Source organism: Rattus norvegicus, chromosome 16 (genome assembly GCF_021556685.1).
Source record: "Rattus norvegicus strain SHRSP/BbbUtx chromosome 16, alternate assembly SHRSP_T2T, whole genome shotgun sequence".
Classification (NCBI taxonomy): Eukaryota; Metazoa; Chordata; class Mammalia; order Rodentia; family Muridae; genus Rattus; species Rattus norvegicus.
This window is the reverse complement of record NC_141549.1, coordinates 64,998,459-65,015,750: the sequence shown is the minus strand read 5'-3', so window position 1 is coordinate 65,015,750 and position 17,292 is coordinate 64,998,459. Positions and strand designations below refer to the sequence as shown.

Below are 17,292 nucleotides of genomic sequence, written 5' to 3'. Positions count from 1 at the left end.
TGGAGTTCCCAGTCTAACCCCTGACCTCATTCTGGCCCACTCCTTTAAGCCTTGCTCTGTCTTGTGCTCTTCATGAGAGCTGAATTGTAGCTGCTCCTCCTCCACAGGGAGAAGCCCTGTCACCGGGGCCTCACTAAAATGTCACCTCCACAGAGAAGACTTTTCCTCGTGCATGTCTATCTCTGCCTAAGTCTTTGAATAGTGTTTAACACTTTCTAATGCAGGGTGACTTTAAATGCCACCGAATGGCAAGCCCCACAAAGGCAGGCCTGCTCTGCAGCCTTGTTGGAAGTTGCCTGATGTCAGGGACTCCATGTGTCATCCTCCTTGGGAAGTGGGCAAGTGCACAGCTAGTTATGGTTTCTTTTTTTTCTTTTGCTTATCGGTATTTCATTAGGAGTGGGAGTGAATTTACTATATTGCATATGCTGGGCATGGTGGTGCATGCCTATAATCCCAGTACTCAGGAGGCAGAGGCAGGCAGATCTCTCAGTTCAAGGCCAGCCTGGCCTATACAGAGAGTTACAGGCAAACAGAGATTACACACACACACACACACACACACACACACACACACACACACACACGATTGTCCAAGACCATATATAGCTGTAAGTTTTGAAATGAGTTCTTAACCCATTCCTGTCTGAGTCTCATTCATAGGTTCTCTCTATAGCACGGGGAGATTTAGGATTTGGCAGCCTGTGTGTGTGGTAGAAATATCAGAGTGAGCATCTCAGGCTGGGCACCACTGTTGATCAGCTGAATGACCTTACAGAAGCCATGAGTTCTGTGAACTCTGCTTCTTCCTGTAGAAGGCAAAGCCTGTAATACCCCATTCACAGGATAGGCGTGGACGTTCGTGAGCTAACATTCTTATTAGATTTAGCGAGGCATCTGAACCCAGTAGTCCCTCAATAAATAAGAGCAGCGATGTCATCAGCATCAGCACCAAAAGTTCATCAGTGTGGATGAACTGCCCATATCTTCTGTGTTCCTCAAAGTTACACTAAGTCCCAGCTCTGTCAGTGAGTCAGAGGGTTTCCATCCTGGCTAGTTTCCTATCAATTTGACACAAATTGGAGTTACCTGAAAGGAAGGAACAACAATTGAGAAAACACCTCCATATGATCTGGTAAGGCATTTTCTTAGTTAGTGGTCATTGGGGGAGGGCCCAGCCCACTGTGGGTGGGACCAGCCCCTAGGCTGGTGGTCCTGGGTTCTGTAAGAAAGTAGGCTGAGCAAGTCAGGGGAAGCAAGCCCTCCATGCGGCCCTCCATGGCTTCTGCATCAGCTCCTGCCTCCAAGGTTCCTGCTGTGTTTGAATTGCTACCCTGGCTTCTTTCCATAATGAACAGTGCTGTGGCCATGTAAGCTGAATAAGCCCTTTCCACCCCCAGTGTCTTCAGTCATGGTGTTCTACCACAGCCATAGTAACCATAGCTAAGACAGTTTCCTAAAACAATCAATTGTGTGCTGGGTATTTTATGTCAAATTGACACAAGTCAAAGTCATCTGAGGGGAGAGAGCCTCAGTCTAGAAAACGCCTCTGTAATATCTAGTTGTAGAGCATTTTCTTAATTAGTTATTGATGGGGGAAGGTGCAGACCATTGAGGGTGGTAGCATCACCCCTGGGCTGGTGGTCCTGGGTTCTATAAGAAGCAAGCTGAGCAAGCCATCGAGAGCAAGCCAGTAAGCAGCACCCCTTCATGGCCTCTGCATCAGCTCCTGCCTCCAGGTTCCTGCCCTGTTTGAGTTCCTATCCTGACTTCCTTTGATGATGAAGAGTGATGTGGAAGTGTAAGCCAAATAAACCTTTTCCTCCCCAACTTGCTTTTGGTTATGATGGTTCATCACAGCAGTAGAAACCATAAGACAAGTCATTTCTTCCTTCATTCAGGGCTTCCCCTGTGTAGGAGCTCAGAGTGGATGCTGTTCTTGGTAGACATGGGGAAGAGGATCCACATGACTAATCTCTATTAGCTTGAGGGAAGTAGAAGGTAGTCTTCTCCTCTTTGAAAGTCAGCATGGCTGCTAATTCTCAAGGTATCGATGTTTTGACTGATGAGGCTTCGGTTAGATCACTAGAACATTTTGCTCATAGGCATTCTTCTTCTGTCTCTTTGTCTATGATTCTGTCTCTGACTCTGTCACACTCTCTCTGTCTCTTTCTCTGTCTCTCTGTCTCCGTCTCTCTGTCTGTCTCTGTCTCTCTGTCTGTCTCTGTCTGTCTCTGTCTGTCTCTGTCTGTCTCTGTCTCTGTCTCTCTCTGTCTCTCTCTGTCTCTGTCTCTGTCTCTCTCTCTCTCTCTCTCTCTCTCTCTCTCTCTCTCTCATTAGCCCTTGTGTTAACCACAGCTCTATCAACAATCGAACCGCGCTCAGCCTTGAGGCTAAGTCCCTAGTTTCTTCAGGTTTAATTTCTCTCACATGAATGACGCTGGGTCCCTCTTATTCGACTGAACAGAATTAAGTGCTAAAGAGACTGCATAATTAGAAGATAAAATTACCGCAAATCTAATTTCACAGATCTTAATTAGTTTTATTTGCCGTTCCAGAATTAGACAATAGTACTCACTGACAAAGAGAGGTCCAGAAGGGCCCTGCCCAGCATATCAAAGGAGGACAGCAAACAAAGTGAGCCACTGACCAGGCTGACTGGCCTTAGCTCCTTCCTACTGGAACTGGACTCCAGTAGTTGACTTGTGACTGACTGGGATTCAGCTACAAGTCCAGTTACAGGAATCTTTTCATACCAAGAGGTTCACTAGACACAGAAAAAAACCTTTAGGCCGAACTTACAACATAGAAGGAGGTGACCTAAAGCCAAACTTAGTTTGTGACCAGAATGGAATGCAGCTCCCCTGAGACCATGCCACAGACTGTATACCCTATGTCTCCTGTGGGTGACGGCTGCATTTTAGGTACTCGAATACGTGAGCCACTATAATGCACAGGTAGTGTCTGCAGTCTTTAGTGATCGTTGAAAATTCCTCGATTTTCCCAGCATCCTCCCTTTTATTCATGACCATCCAAGTGGAGGAACATCTCAGGAGCCTTTGAGGCTACAGAGTTGGTTCCATATACAACCTGGTGGGCTCTGGTACATCAGGCCCAGGGCCCACATTAGCTAAGAGCTGGGGCCTCATCCTGACCACTTTCTAAGAACAGAGCAGGGTGACTGTGGCTCAAGTTCTGTACAGTCATAGGATGCCTTGGAATCCAACTTAGGTAGAAGGGCTGGGTTCTAGCATCTGACTTGAGACATATGAGCAACCTTTGGAATTCTGCAACATTTCGGCATTGGTCATGAGAGATAATTAAAACGAGATAATTAAAAGCCAATTAACAAGGCACTTTATTAACTTGTAAAAGACCAAACCTTTCTCCCACTCAGATATTTACCACCAAATGTTCTTGCACACAGTTGAGAATGCCCAGCACGATGAAGCGGTGCAAAGAGATTGGATTCGCGAAGCTGATGATTAAGAAAGTAAGTCTCACAGATGAGGAAGGAGGTGCCGGGGTCAGGCTGGCACACCGAACCGCATCCTCTCTAACTGTTAGCAACCTCTCTCTTGTTCAGCTTTCACCTCAGCTTCTGAACCCATGAAGGTGAGAGAGAGCACGGCCTTCACTTTTCAACAGTATGCGGGATCTACAGTCTGAATCTTAAATGGCCCGCACAAGCTCATGTTTAGAGAGGAGGGTAGGGAGTTTGGGTATTTCCACAGGACACCCCATCTCCAACCCCCACCCCCACAGCCTTGGGACTTTGTTTTTCATCCCCAGATCCCTTTCCTCATCCAGGTCTGAGATTTCTGAGTCTAGGCAACAAGTGATATAGTTCTTGTGGGAGAGCAAGTTCTTAGAGAAGAAAGCTAACACTTTAGGATGAGCTTTAGTGAGAGAGAGAGAGAGAGAGAGAGAGAGAGAGAGTCATCTCTGGGCAGGTGTGATCAGGCCTTGGGGTAGGTTAGCAACAAAGACAGCATGATGGGTTCTTGTGTGGAAAGAGAGGCATCCCTTTAAAATTCCAGAGAGGAGCCGCATGAAAAGCCCACTTAAAGCAGGTGTTCTCAACGTGTGGGTCGTGACTCCTTCATAGGTTAACGTTCCACGGGAGTCATATGACAGATACCCAGAGTATCACACATTTTCATTACAATGGAAATTGCAGTTATGAATTCGCAATGAAAATAAGTTTATGGTTGAGGGTCAGCACGACATGGGGAAAAGGGGTAAAGAATCACAACATTAAGGAGACCGAGAACCACTGGCTTGGTTTACCTGACCGTGGTTGGTTTGCTTCAGGGACCTTGCTGGTGGGGCTCCAGAGTTGAGGGCATTTCATGTCTCTTGCCATCACCTTCCTGTCAGCATCATAGTCTCCCTGTCAAACTCTATCTCTTTCAGAGTCTTAAGTGGTTGCACATGTCTACCCACTGTGTGGGAAATAACTTCACTCCAGTTAGAATGACAAAATCGTGAGGAAAAAAAAAAAAACAAGGATCACCCAGTGAGCTGAGTAAATGCTTCTCAACAAGACTTCCTGTGTATTCGACCTCTAACTTACTTGAAAATATTCCTCATAACTGGCTTTAAATAGCCTCAGTTAGAGTAAAATAGCCTCACACAGAGTAAACCCACTGGTTAGCTCTATAATTAAGAACATAACATTGGGGGCTGCAGAGATGGCTCAGTGGTTAAGAGCACTGCCTGCTCTTCCAGAGGTCCTGAGTTCAATTCCCAGCAACCACATGGTGGCTCACAATCATCTGTAATGGGATCTGATGCCCTCTTCTGGTGTGTCTGAAGGCATTTACAGTGTACTCATATACATAAAATAAATAAATCTTTAAAAAAAGAGAGAACATAACACTGGGTCATATCCAAATAAGGTAAATGCTATGTCAAGTCCATTCACCTATGGCAAGAACCCAGAGTGGCCAATCAGATTCCTCCTGTTTGCCCCCATATTGAACATATAAAAACTTGCTGCTCCTATTGGGGTGGAGTGCCTAAACTTCCAGCTTTGAATGTTGCCCAAATATGTGTGTGTGTGTGTGTGTGTGTGTGTGTGTGTGTGTGTGTGTGTGTGTGTATACATATATATGTATATTCAACATGAGCCGTACTTTGGTAGATGAGATTATGGATCATACTATTTTTCTTCTCTTGGCCACGTTCACAGGGGTCTCTCCTCCTTGGATCATGAGCCCCAGGTAGCCAAGGGTTCCACAGCTGAACACCCTTGGCTCTAATAGAGCACAGAACAGCTGCACCGGGAGCAGGTTACCAGACAGGCTTGTTAACAAGTCCTTCCCTCACTAGCTCCTGCCAAAAGTTGTTGTCAGGATATCTTGTTACGTACAAGATAAATTAGAGGTGGGAGCCCGGCCAGGGGTGAGAATCCTCTGGAGATATCCCAGAGGGACCTCATCCAATTGTTTAGGCGGATTGCCTGGCTGAGCCAATCAGAATATTCAAGAGACCAGGTAAGCGCTTTTGACTAACGTCTCTACCATCCTGGTTGCTAGAGACCAAGGTTGAAGTGAAACTTAAGTGTACAGTTGCCAAATCTCTTGATCTGTTGCTCATTTTCCTTTCTTAACAATAGTCACTGCAACGCCACATAGAAAAGGGTAGAATTCCAATGGCTGTCCTTGCTGCAGCTATGTAAGATCACCTAGTGCCACCCTCTCTTGCAGCTGGAACTCGGGGTCTTTTGGGTGTTCCACACTGTGGAGGAGAGCCCCGCCTCCCATTTCACCTTCATCCTTCCCTTCGTCCCTCTTCTGCAACTGAGAGCTGAGTTTCAAAAGTCACTTCCAGCCAAGGTCTTCCTGTGTATGTGACACTGCCAGGCTAAGATTGATTTACCAAATAAAAGGACATTAGAAATCCACAGAGTCAGATCAATCTTTAATGAAAAACCAACAAACATTAAAAAGCCACCATTAAGTAGCTCGGGGTTGAAGGCAACTCAAGCTAATTGGCACCCATAGGCTTTCACTGGCTGCCAAGTTCCAGGGAACTGGCTGTCACCCCAGCTCCACCAAAGGAAGCCAACAGGGCAGGGTTGCTAATTAGGGGGATGTGGGCTGCAAAGCGCCCCTCTCCAAATGGACTTTCTTCTTCGCATGGGCATTGCCCTGAAACTTGTAACTTGCCTTGATCAGTAGCGAAGACATCACTAAGTGGCTTCTGTTCTCGCTCCACAGGGCATTATCAACCAGCTCCCCAGTGACCGAGGGGCAGGAGGTAGGAAGCTATACTTGGAGTGAGAAGTGTATTCACAGTGCTAGAGCAATGGGCAGCGGCGTGTGCTGTTGGATCTTTGGAAATATAAAACAGAATGACTCCCTTTGCAAACATTTAATTGTCAGAGTTTTCTCTAATTAACTGGTTTCCAACTATTTTTTTCCCAACCCTAGGCACTCATTAGAAGTCCCTGGGCTGAGGGCCGGATGCCTAACACAGGCAGCTATCCAGTGATTCTGGAGATGGATACTAAACCTCAGCAATCATGGCGGCACATCTCCCAGCATAATTGTCCTTAGTAGGGCAGGATTAAACACTTCTGCTCCACAGTAATAGACAGTTGCATCATTACACTGTTTTTCTTTATTGTTTTTCTTTTTTATGGAACAGGGTCTTGCTATATAGCCCAGGATGGTTATTAACTTTCAACCCGGTTGTCTCATCCTCCCAAGGGCTAGGATTGTAGATTTGTGACTTCTTCACCATATAGTTGGTCCTCCTTCTTCTCTCCTCCCCTCCTCCTCCTTCATGTATTTTGTGTGTTATATATCCAGATGTGTGCACATGAATGTACCCATGTGTGTGCATGTGTATTCTTGTGTATAGGGGTCATTGTCAGATGTCCGTGGCTTCCCACCCTACTTTTTTGAGATGTGGTCTTTCACCGGATCTAGGACTTACCAGCTTGGCTGGCCTGGTTGTTCAGCAAGCCCCTGGCTCTGCCTCAGTACTAGGATGATAGACACGTGCTGCTACACCCAACTTTTTATGTGGGTGCTGGGGATATGAATTCAGTTCCTCAGACTTATGCAACCAACACTTTACCGATGAGTCATGTACCCAGTCCAGGGTACCTTTTTTATACAACAGTTTTACAAACATATAACAAAAAAGCAAAAGCATCATCTAGGACTCTAAAAAGGCCTCATTTTTGCAGTCTCCAGTTCATCCTCCTGGCTTTGAATATATCCGTTCATGGAGTAGTTTGTGTCTATAAAATAATTTTTTTTTCTCAGAGACATGTATCAGGCTGCAAGAACTGCCATAACAAAATACCACAGGCTGGACAGATTAAACCACAGGAACAGGTTTTTCAGTTCTGAGGCCCTGAAGTCTGAGCAAGATGATATTATTGTTTTTAAGGTTGTTTCTTCAAGAGCCTGTCTGTCTCCTTGGCTTGCAGATGTCCGTCTTGTCCCTGTGTTCTCATGAGGTCTTCCTTCTGTGTGCATTTGTGTCCTGGCCACCTCTCTTTATAAGGTCATATTTGGATTAGGACCCATGAATATGAGCTCATTTTGCATCAGTTACCTCTTCAAAGGGACCTTGACTTCTCCAACTAATTGCATTCTTGAGTACTGGGAATTAGGATGTCAACATATGAGTTGGGAAGAGGGACAAATTCAGCCCATAAGGAGCATTTTTTTTTTTTTTAAGGAAAACACTTTGCAGTCCCAGTCCTTTATTTCCTTTTTGTCCATTAGGCCATGAATTCCTATGGAATGGGCTCCATCAGCTCAGGCTCCTTTCCGTTAGTCCTCACAAAGTGGGCTTCTCTGGGTGGCTCAGACTGGAGCTTCAGCTGAACCCAGGTGCCCTTCTCTTTGGCTTCCTTTTTCTTCTGATCACTCTCCTTCACCCGCTTCAGGAAGCTGTCTCTGCTCTTTGAGTGCTTGATCTGCTCAATCCGCACATTGATCCTCTTGGCCAGAATCTTGCCTTTAACTTGCTTGTTTACAATGATGCCCAGGGCATGCTGGGTGACATTGTAGACTCTTCCAGTTTTGCTGTGGTAACAATAATGGGGCATTCTTTTTTGAACAGTGTCCATTCTCTTGATGTCTACAATATCACCCTTCTTGTAGATTCACATGTATGTGGCAAAAGGAATGACTCCATGTCTCCTAAAAGGGCTAGAGAACATATACCGAGTACCTCTCTTCCTTCCTTTTGTGTTTGTCATTTTGGCGAGTTACTGGAAGATGGCTGCCCTGGGGCAGCCATAAGGAGCATTTTGAAGTCATGGTAGCTGTTTTTAAAATTATCATGGTGGGGTTGTGGAGGAAGTTTACAACAATTCTACTTTAAGACAAGTTTATTTAATAAAAGAAAAAAGAAGACAATGAGAACAAGCAGAAGTTGCCTAGGTGTGTGTAATAAAAAGGCCTTGAACCACAGCCCATCGAGAAGGGAAATGATGCCAGAGGACAAAAGTCCTGGGCTCACTGAAACTCACTCCAGCTACATCCCTGTAAAGATGCCATCGATTGTCCGCCCATCTGGGCTCTCAAAGGCCTCCCTTGTCCGAGTTGGCCCAGACAGCCCAGGTTGCTGTTAGAGCATGGTGCCATGGAGCACCCCTTCCTAAAATGTCTCTCTTTTCTTGGCACGGCAGGTGCTCATGAATTTGTAGGAATTTAAAAGGCAGTGCGCTCTACATCATGGGAGTTCTAGACATTCATTAAAATACCATAGTGTTCTCACCTTAATAGTTCCTTCTCGGGGCTGGGAAGATGGGACCTAAGTTCAATTCCCAGAACCCACATTAAAAAGTGTGGCTTGGTGGTATGTGCTTGTAATCTCAGAGCTAGGTAGGCAGAGTCAGGAACCTCCTTGTGACTTGCTGACCAGCATGTCTACTTAAACTAGAGGCACCAGGTCAATGAGAGTTTTGTCTTAATAACAAAACATGGCCGATGATGACTAAAGAGGAGCAAACACGGAAGTTTGACCACTGGCTTCTGCATATGTGTGTACATATATACGCCTGTACATACATGAATGAATAAAAATAATAAATAATTCTGTAAATGTGTAGGTCCTGGGAAATACCACCCTTGTGGGTTTGAACCTAAGCACTGTTTAATGTTTTACAAAATTGTATGATTCAAGAGAAGAGCAAGTAAAGAAGAAGAGAAAGAGGAGGAGGAGAGGGAGGAGGAGGGGGAGGGGGAGGGGGAGAAGAAGAAGAAGAAGAGGAAGAAGAGGAAGAGGAAGAGGAAGAGGAAGAGGAAGAAGAAGAAAAAATTAAATCAGAGAAGAGATTTAAATGTGGGTGTGTGGTGTGTGGGCATGTGTGTAACATGTGTTTGTGTGTACATGTATAGTATTTGCTTATGTATGATGTACATTTGTGGGATATGCACAATCAAGGAACCAAGGATACAGAGTTGTAGGACCCTTGTCAACTGTCATGGAGAGGAACTACCAATACCTCAGGTATGGATTACAAAGACCAATCTGGAAGGGACTGGAGAGATGGCTCCATACTGAAGCTCACAGCCACCTGTAACTCCAGTTCCAGGGAATCCAATGAGGCCCTCCTCTAGCCTGATCAGCACCAGGCATACACGTGGTAGACAGACATATGCCAGACAAAATATCCATTTACATAAAATAAAAGAGATTTAATTTCATCTAAGTATTTATTAAAAGGAACATGTCTAGAAAAAGTTGATACAACAATTGATGACTCGAATGAGAATGGCCTCCATAAATGGCTGCCATATTGGAACGCTTGGTTATCAGTTAGTGGAACTATTTGGGAAGGATTGGAAATGTGGTCTTGTTAGAGGAGGTGTGTCACTGGGGCTGGGTTTTGAGGTTTCAAAACCCTGTGTCAGGCCTAGTCTCTCTCTCTCTCTCTCTCTCTCTCTCTCTCTCTCTCTCTCTCTCCTCCCTCTCTCCTTCCCTCCTTTTCTCCCTCCTTCTTTCCCTGAAGATCAGGATGTGAAGCTCTTCTTTACTGCTCCAGCACCATGCCTGTTTGTTCCTTGCCACAGGGATCACAGGCTAACCCTGTAAAACTGACCAAATTCTTTCTTTCATAAGAGTTGTTTGGGTCATGGTATCTTCTCATAGCAGTAGAATAGTAACTAAGACTCTGTGAGCCTGAGTTTGTGCAAATGAATATCTCAGTCCCATGACTTCAGCTTCAGGAAAGACAAAGGTTGTCGTTTATATAAATTTTATCTCCCTGTCTTGCCACTGTCCCATTCCCTCTGGAGTTGGTTGTTGAGAAGTCATATGTACTGCTATGTACAAATAACCATGCAAACAATGAAATGAATAAGATGTAGTCACTATTCTCAATGGGTTTGGACAGTAGCCAGGTCATGTTGTCTAGAGAATTAAGGCTGGACACAACTGAAGTACTAAGAAGATTTTAGTCAGTGATAAACTACTTCTGCAGGAAAACAGTCCAGGTTGAGCTGAATTCACCTGAGTTGCACAGAGATGGCCAAGAGTTTTGGTCTGTGATGAACTGGGCCTATCGTTTAGACCTATACAAAGGCAGAGTATTATGGGGAAAATGAGTGAGAACACCACCCATCTTCTTGGGGCCTGGAAGGAGAAAAGAGGAGGAGGAACAGGACAGTTATCTCACAGACTCTTATAGGGAGGTCACCCCTGATGACCTAAGAGCTCCTGCTAGGTCTCACCTCTTAAAGTTGTCCACTTTCCAATGGTATCAACATGGGGAAAAGCCCTTAAGTCAGGAACCTTGGAGGACAATCTAGACCCAAGCTGTAGCCTATGGTTCATGCAACAACTATGGCAGGGTTAGCCACATCAAACCTATGTGTGCTTGCTGGCTGGAGCTGAATGAAGACAGGTTCCCAGCCTCCTATAAAGACTAGGGAATGGGCCTGGTTTTTTCATTTTTCTATTGAATGAGCAGAAAGCTTGTTTAGTAGCCTTGAGATTTTTAAGGCAATGGGTCCAGGATCTCTGAGACAAGGTTTTAAACTGTTAGAAACTAGGCTAGAGTACACACAAGTCTTTAGAGGCCATAGTTGAAGCTCAGACAAGAATAAGGCTCAAAGAACATGACTAGATGTTGATGAAGGACAGTCTTTGTCATTACACAGGTTCAAAGATTACCAACACTATGGAACTTATAGAGCAACGCAAAGGCTTTCTTAGGGTGATATGAATTCAGTCATCCCTGAAGACTAGGCTCAAAGCAAGGAAAACTGAGAAGGGAAACTTCAAACACAGAAGAGGTGGGATTGGTTCTAATGAATCGGGCCCAGCCATTTTGTTTGTTTGCTTGCTTGTTAGTTTTACCTGATTTGTTTTAGATTGCATTTATCAGATGAGAGGTTCAGTAGGAAAGAAAAAGCCACTGAACATATTTATAATAAGATGCGAGTCAACTTTCGGTCAATCACTCGTTTCTAAAAGGTCTTTCTTTCAGTCCTAAGCCCACTCCAAACCAAGAGGCAAACAAACCTATGACTTCATAAGCAACTCACACTGTGATCCCTGTCAGTGAGAAACTGGATCCTGGCTAGGCACACAGTAATTTAACAGGGGCCAGTTTGGGCCTCAATAAAACCTGGTCATTACAGAACATGGGAGACCTGGCTCCTCCTTCAAGAACCTGTCCAGAGTGGCTAAAACTGGTCTCCTGAATTAGACATTGGTAAGCAGAGAAAACAGCATGGGCTGAGGGACTTCCAAAAGTCTTTTCTTGCTTGCAAGGAAAGTAGGCCAAAAACAGCAACCAGAGTAGACTAGAGTTTATAAAAGCTATCTAGATTCCACCTCAGGAATGTGAGCGAACTCAAGTTTTTCCTAAGTAGTATCTTTGTGTGCAATTTTCCTTACAAAAATAAAATGAAACTACAGTTGAGTTTGGGTCACTGTTACTTTTCTACAGTTTTTTTCCCCTGCCTTGAGGAAGGGTCTTGCTATATAGTCCAGGCTGGTCTTGAACTCATGGTTTCTGCATCCACATCCCTAGTGCTGTGATTAAGCATGAACCACTATGCATGGCTCCTACATATCCTAAGCTCAAAAGGAGATGTGTTTATCTCTTATCTGTGGTACCTAGATTTTGGATAGCCTGTAAAAGTGTGTGTGTGTGTGTGTGTGTGTGTGTGTGTGTGTGTGTGTGTGTGTGTGAGAGAGAGAGAGAGAGAGAGAGAGAGAGAGAGAGAGAGAGAGAGAGATGAAATAGAAATAAAATTATCTAGGGGATAAAGAGGGCAGAGAGGAAGGATGTTGAAAGGGACAATAAGAAGGAGTAGGTATGAGTAATAGGTTCAACACACAACATATTCCTATAGGAAATCATAAATGAGTAAAGGTTTTTAAAGTTAAGAAAACTTTGTAGCATTAAAATAAATGTCGAGACTATGGGGTGTTGCCATGGTTTGGACATGGTTTAAGTGTGTTCCCCAAACTGTCATGTTCTTAGCCCCCTGCTTGACAATACTAGCAGGAGGTAGGACCTCCAGAGGGATGAGCTCCTGGAAGTACTTTTGGCTTTGAGTGTTGCTACTTTCACAGGGGTTTATGGTGTCTGTTTGGAGAGGCAACTGAATTCTCACTAGAATTCTCTAATCGTAATAGAAGCCCAGGCCTGACCACAGGATCATGCTGCGCTTTCTCTCTCCCTTATGAGCACCCATGCTCTCACTTCTGCCTTGCTGCCACCAACTATGAGATACATACCCAAACTGGACCATGCTTTTAGGTTTTCAGCCACCAAAACTCTGAGGTAGATAGGTGATTTTTATATGTTACTTAGCTTGTGTTATTCGCCATAGCAATGGGAAAGTGGCTCACGGAGATTCGGTAGAGACCATAGCTTTTAAGCAAGGAAGAATTCTTTCATCATTCTCCTACCTCAGATTTCCCTGCACATGGTGCAGTGCTGACTTCTTTGGCCATAGAGAGCGCAAGCATGCATAAGCTGGTTTCCTTGTATTGTTAGCAGTGGCAGGCACCACTTCCTTCAATTGCTGGGCCCGAGAGTCATCTGTGCTTGTCATTAGAGTCATCTGTGCTTGTCATTAGACCCCATGCTGTTTCTGCGCTCTCTTTTCCTTTTATTAGTTGGGAAAACAGCATTGTAAATGATTAACTTCACTGTTTTAAGTAAGCTGAAATAAATGCATGGCTTTGGGCTAACGCTAACTAGATATCACGGTTCATAACTCTAGTGGGTGAGCAGTAGAGGTGAATTATAAATGAACTTGGAATATGGATGAGACTTGCTCTCTGCTTCTATTCTTTGTCCCCTTCATTTCCAGTTCCATCTCTTAGCAACAAACATAAGACCTTAATATTTCCCTTTTGCAACCTCTGCATTCAGCTAATTCTTATACCTCTGTGGAAATCAAATTATCACACACACACACACACACACACACACACACACACACACGTATATATGAGCACATGCACACAGAAACAAACATGCAGACACATGAGCACATGCACATGCATGCACACACATATGTACTATACAACTGTGTCTGTCTAAATAACATAACCAAAAGGAAGAAAGGGTTTATCTGACTTATAGGGTACAGTCCATCACCGAGGGAAGTCAGGGCAGGACAGAAGCCTGGAGGCAGAAACTGAAATAGAGATCACAGGGAAATGCTGGTCACTGGCTTGCTCCCCTTAACTTGTTCTGCTCCCTTTCTAATAGAACCCAGGCCCACTTGCCCAGAGATGACACTATTCACAGTGGGGGTGGCCTCTCCCTTACTGAGGAGAAACCAAGAAAATGTCCCCACAGACTTACCCACAGGCCAACCTGATAGAGGAAATTCCTCAGTTGATATTTACTCTTCCCAAGTGTGTCAAATTTTGTGTCAGGTTGACAAAGACTATGGCAACATCCTTCCACTGTCTAGAGAATATACTTCTTCCTGGCTTTGTAAACAGGAAGCCCTAAAGGGGAGAAGACACAGATGACGAGAGAAGTCATAAACAATCCCTGTATGATTTGATGGTGTCCGTATGCCTCTGCCCAGAGATACGGCAGTAAACACCACAGGCCTGGAGACTGTGACTTGCCACAGTTACCTTGAAAAACAGAAACTCACTGTTTCGAATTTCAAGGAACACTCCAGCTTCAGAGTTTTATTTAAGATGCTCTGACTTCCAACCCGGATTCAGTTTTTTTTTTTTTTTTTTGAAACGTCACGAGTACTGAATACAGATGTCTGGGGCTGTCAAAGCCTCAGGATGCCAATTGAAATCCCTGTCACACTCTCAGCTCCCACTTTGGCAAAACCTATTTGCATTGGAATTCAGTTAGAGGAAACACTGGAGCCATCTGTGTAAAAGTCAGCCTGGTTGCCTTCATAATTTAGAAACTCAACCTAGAGGTGTGGAGGCTGCTAGTTAACTTCAGTAAGTATAGTCTGGACTCTCATCGATGGTGAATGTCTACCTGGCCCCAACCCAGTGAAAGGACCTAGGAATGTACACAGGTCTCACTTTTCATCCACAGAACTTGGTTCTAGAAACAACGCAGGTACTCACATCCTCAGATGCTCAAGTTTCTTATGTAAGATAGAAGATTTTCATCTCTACATATGTATGTATGTATGTATGTATGTATGTATGTATGTTTTTATGTATGTATGTATGTAAGTTACACATCCTTCCACATATTTTTAATCATGTCTAATTACTTATAATTACTATACTTACTAACACACTATGAATGTTACGCTATGGACATGGAGTTTACACTATATTGTTTAGAAAACAGTGACACTCTGTGCCTGTTCAGTGCATAGGTGTTACATAGCAATTTCCTCTCAACTGAAAAGTTCCATCTTAAGACTTAGGAAGTAGTAAGCCCAGCACTCGGGAGGCAGACACAGGAGAGGGAAGTAGACACAGGTGGATCTCTGTGAGTTCAAAACCAGCCTGGTCAGTGGAATGAGTTCTAGGGTTAGACAGAGAAATCCTCTCTTGAAAAATCCATAGATAGATAGATAGATAGATAGATAGATAGATAGATAGATAGATACATACATACTCAGGAAATAAGCAAAACTAACAAGGTTCATGAAGTCAACAACTCATAAGTCTTGGGAAATTCCTGAAATGTACAAGATTCATAAGGCGCCTCCCCAAAGCTACATAAATGATAAGAGTTACTAGAGACAGGACAATCTGGCTTGTCAAGTTGCCTACAAGTCTTGCAAGGAGCTCCAGAGTTGTAGTTTTCTTGAGTCCTCACCCTTATTGGGGTTTGTTTTTTTTTTTTTTTTTTTTTTGATGATGTACTTGCCTTGGAGTTATCCATGTTCTTGTAAGTAACCCCTCACCCATACTCTTGTTTGCAACCCCAATAAACTCAGTGGCTTGTTAAGTTGGACTTTAGAGTAATCATTTCTCTTGTCTGCCATTGGTGCTCTAGCTGGGGCCTGTAGATGTTTGTTCATCCCTCTTCTGGTAAAGCCAGACAATAAAAAGCAACTGTTAGAGGCAGACATAGCATAAGGGTGAGCTGTGAGATGAATGACATTCCTAGGAGTGATGAAGGAGCTGGGAAAGGAGCTGTGAAGTAATGACAGTGAGCAGCTCCAAGAGTTGCCTGGACATCACTTACTTCATTTGCATTAATTCGCCATGGTGTTTGGCAAGCAATGGATTCAGAGTTGTACTTTTGGAACTTTCTATATTTTTTTCCTAAATATTTCAATCAGCAGATTATTGAGACACGGATATAGAACCTAAACTTGTTAACAGCTGACTGAACTCCTTCTCTAGAGTAGAGTCAAGGACACTGCTAAGGTAAAAGAATAAGATGAGGAAAAGAGGAGGAGGAAGAAAGAAGAAAGAAAGGAAGGAAGGAAGAAAAGGAGAAGAGGAGGAAGAGGAGGAGGAGGAAGAGGAGGAGGAGGAAGAGGAGGAGGAGGAAGAAGAGGAGGAGGAAGAGGAGGAGGAGGAAGAGGAGGAGGAGGAAGAGGAGGAGGGGGAGGAGGAGGAAGAAGAGGAGGAGGAAGAGGAGGAGGAGGAAGAGGAGGAAGAGGAGGAAGAGGAGGAGGAAGAGGAGGAGGAAGAGGAGGAGGAGGGGGGAAGAGGAGGAGGAGGAAGAAGAGGAGGAAGAGGAAGAAGAGGAGGAAGAGGAGGAAGAGGAGGAAAAGGAGGAGGAGGAGGAGGAAGAGGAGGAAGAGGAGGAAGAGGAAGGTGGTGGTCTTTAAAATTGTTGCTTCTGCCCCCGCATGTCAAGTGACATTTGAAGACTAGAAAATACAGAATGGCAGGACCTCAGCTGAAGACGTTCTGAGGTCTGTACCTGTTACTGATGCCAGGGAGAGGCAGGATTTACTACAGGAAAATAGGAAGCACAGAAAAAATGAGACTTCTCTCTTCCTTTGCTGGGACAGGATGGTGGGTTCAGCAAAGCAGCCACCAAGCTGGATCAGGACAATAGACGTCCCCTCTTGGATAGGTTTGGGAGAAAAGACCTGTATAAAGCACAGAGATAAACTTTCATTCTGCTCAAACATCAGCAGCAGTAACATAATGTAGCATATAGGAACGGCAGACATCGCTGTTCAGTTTGAGAGTCCTCTCCCTGCCTGGTTGACCCTTTTTGTTTTTCTGTCCCTTTCGGTTATCAATATCATGGTCCTTTTTAACAGCTCAATATTCCTTTTTTTGTCCATACACCAAATACTGGGCCTCATATCAAAAATTTTGGCTTACTGTAATTATCAGATTACAATAGAAGGGAGCTAAGGACCTCTTGAACTTCTAAAGTAACACAGTCCAACAGAAGTAATTATGTCAAGCACAGAGTACTATAAACTTTAGCAGCCATGTGTTAGCAAGCACATGGATGAAGACGATTTTATGTTAATAACCTGTTTATTTGACCATATATACTTAAAACATACCATGTAATATGTGCCACATCCAATATGTAATAAATATTTGTGAAAGTTACTAATGAAGTCTTTTATAGTTTTCTACTTTGATCCTCGGTTTTTGAAGTCTGGTGTGTTTTTCATGCTCCTAGATCACTTCGATTCAAACTAGCCATCTTGCAAGTCCTGGAGAACCACTGTGGCCAGCAACTGTTGTTTGCATGGTACAGGTTGAGAATTTGAAGAAAAATGTCTTGAACACACTGATCAAATATCAAAGACCTTGAAGTCTCGGTCCCCAGCTCCGAAAAAAAGAACCAAAAAAAAAAAAAGACCTTGAAGTCTTTGTCAATCAGCTAATGCATTTTTGCCCAAAATATCCTATCCTGGCACA

At 44.1% G+C, this 17,292-nt stretch overlaps 1 protein-coding gene and 1 pseudogene; both read right to left on the bottom strand.

The window, feature by feature from the left end:
• Erich1 (glutamate-rich 1) overlaps window positions 1-17,292 on the bottom strand; it is a gene marked incomplete at its 5' end in the record, with an annotated part of 52,793,804 nt that overhangs the window by 18,648,613 nt on the left and 34,127,899 nt on the right.
• LOC148000587 (large ribosomal subunit protein eL21 pseudogene) lies at window positions 7,760-8,095 on the bottom strand (annotated as a pseudogene).